Source organism: Sinocyclocheilus grahami, unplaced genomic scaffold (assembly GCF_001515645.1).
Source record: "Sinocyclocheilus grahami isolate Dianchi unplaced genomic scaffold, SAMN03320097.WGS_v1.1 scaffold1799.1, whole genome shotgun sequence".
NCBI classification, from domain to species: domain Eukaryota; kingdom Metazoa; phylum Chordata; class Actinopteri; order Cypriniformes; family Cyprinidae; genus Sinocyclocheilus; species Sinocyclocheilus grahami.
Window position 1 is genome coordinate 128,241 of NW_015506978.1, and position 2,440 is coordinate 130,680.

General features: G+C 43.2%; 1 long non-coding RNA gene across 4 annotated transcripts; it reads left to right on the forward strand.

The window, feature by feature from the left end:
• Positions 1-718: 718 nt before the first annotated feature.
• On the forward strand, positions 719-1,921 carry LOC107572702 (uncharacterized). 4 transcript variants are annotated; one of them, XR_001607385.1, is made up of 3 exons: positions 719-795; positions 1,738-1,838; positions 1,911-1,921. It is a non-coding gene; the product is annotated as an uncharacterized lncRNA (long non-coding RNA). The 4 variants fall into 4 exon arrangements; XR_001607388.1 differs by lacking the exon at positions 719-795 and adding an exon at positions 820-844; XR_001607386.1 differs by lacking the exon at positions 719-795 and adding an exon at positions 981-1,005.
• Positions 1,922-2,440: the final 519 nt, after the last annotated feature.

Below are 2,440 nucleotides of genomic sequence, written 5' to 3' on the forward strand. Positions count from 1 at the left end.
CCCAGCAGGTTAGACAGCTCTTTAGGAGCCAGAGTCATGATGCTGAGCCACTGGATCAACTGCAGAGACACACATGAGGACAGAGGAGCAAAAACATGAGTCTGCTGCAGATGCAGTAACACAGCACAGTGCAGCAGATGCTGACACAACACGATCTAAACATCAGTCGCACCTCTAATACCAGATGAGATGATCCAAACATGCATTATGCAATGCAACACTCTCAGACTAAAAGGTACAAAAGCTGTCACTGGAGCAGCACACTTTTGTACCTTTTAGGAACTAAACATAATAAACAACAACAGGTACTAATATGGACACTTTAGGTGCACATTGCTCCTGTGACAGCTTTTGTACCTTTTCTTCCCGAGTGAGTGAGAGCTGGAGAAACAGAGGCTCCTCAGAAGCTGTGAGATGCTCTGCAGGCTTGAGAAGAGCATTCCTCCGCTGAGGACCAGTGCAAGTCAAGCTGAGCTGCTGCAAGTGTTCATCTGGAGATATTACATAGCTGTAAAGATTAGACAGCAGTGAACACCTGAGAGGACGTCATTTATCGGCTCATGAATATTTAATTAGAACAGACGCGGCGTGACGTTTACATGAACGATTACACCGCTTGATATTTCAATCATTTGGCTCTTTCTGTTTTGATCTGCGCTTCCGCTGTCCGTGAGCACTTCCTGTGCGGGGCACGGAATCATGGGAGATGTAGTTCAACACGGAAACCAAATCGTGCTCCGCCTTGAATGTTACCCATAATCCCCCGCTCTTCCTTTCGCACAGTCTCCGCGCAGGGTGAGTATCTTCCTCTCGGCTGCTCTGCACAAATCCGGCATCATCCGCGGTATAAATGGCTTATAGTTCCGCTTAGCGTCTCATCTGAGAGCAAAGGCAGCTTATCTAGCGATGCGACGCGGTTTGTCGCGTTTAAAACGCCGATGTGCGTGATTAAACACTCGATGCGAGTAAAGCCGTGAAGCAGCGCTCTACTCTGATCATACCACGGTGAACACAGTATTACACGCGCGGCGAGGCGAGGCGAAGTGTAGTTTATGAACGGTCAGCATTTAAATGATGGACACAGAATATATTCTGAAGCGTGCTGGTCGCCATTGACTTGCAGTGTATTGTTTTCCTAAATGATGACAAGTGAACTGCTCCTTTAAAACAGCGCGTCACTCAGGCGAGCCTCTGATCCAATCAGCGCGTAGAATCTGAACTCATTAACATCTGTGAGCCTGCAGCACAGAAGCAGTGTTAAGTCGCTGGGGGATATTTGTAGCAATAGCCAACAATACATTGTATGGGTCACAATTATACATTTCTCTTTTATGCCAAAAATCATTAGGATATTAAGTAAAGATCGTGTTCCTTGAAGATATTTAGTCAATTCCGTACCTAAAACTTAATGTTTGATTGTAATATGCATTGCTAAGAACTTCATTTGAACAACTTTAAAGATGATTTTCTCAATATTTAGATTTTTTTGCACCCTCAGATTCCAGATTTTCAAATATTGTCCGATCCTAACAAACCATACATCAATGTTAAGCTCATTTATTCAGCTTTCAGCTGATGCATACATCTCAATTTCAAGAAATTGACCCTTGAGACTGCTTTTGTGGCCCGGGGTCACACATCTAATGTTACTGGAGAGCTCTGGTTGTTCTGGTTCGAGGGTGATGTGCTGAATGTAAACTGAAGCTGGAGGGGTTGTGTTGCTGTGTTTGTGTTCAGATGGCACCGAAGAAGGGCGAGAAGAAGAAGGGGCGCTCTGCCATCAACGAGGTGGTGACCCGCGAGTACACCATCAACGTCCACAAGCGCATCCACGGCATGTGAGTCCCTCCTGAGCGCTCCCCGCTCCTCTGTATCTGTCCTGCGCTGTAACACCTGTCCTCCTCCTGCAGCTCCTTCAAGTTCTCAGAAAATAAGTCAGAATTGAGAAAGTCAGTTGTGAGATTTTAACTCATAACTCTGAGAAACAAAGTCAATTCTGTCTGGTTTTGTTTTCTCAGTCGTGAGATATAAACTCAGAATTGCGTGTTATGAAGTCAGATACAGCCCTACTGGATAAATGCAATTACGAGTTGTAAAGTCAGAATTGCGAGATAGAAATTCACAATTGTGTGAAAAATGTCATAATTCTGAGAAAAAGTCAATTGTCTTTTTTTTCTCAATTGCGAGATATAAACTCAGAATTATAAGAAAACACTATGTATTTTTCTCTCTCAGATTTTGACTTTATAACTTGCAGGTGCGTGTTATAAAGTCAGAAGTGAAATTCTCAGAAAAGTCCGAATTGAGAGAAAAGGGTCAGTTGCAAGATATAAAAACTCACAATTGCAAGAAAAAAGTCAGAATTGTGAGATTTTAACTCGTAACTGAGAAAAAACATTTCCTAGTTCTGAGAAAGTCTATTGTCTTTATCTGAACTGTG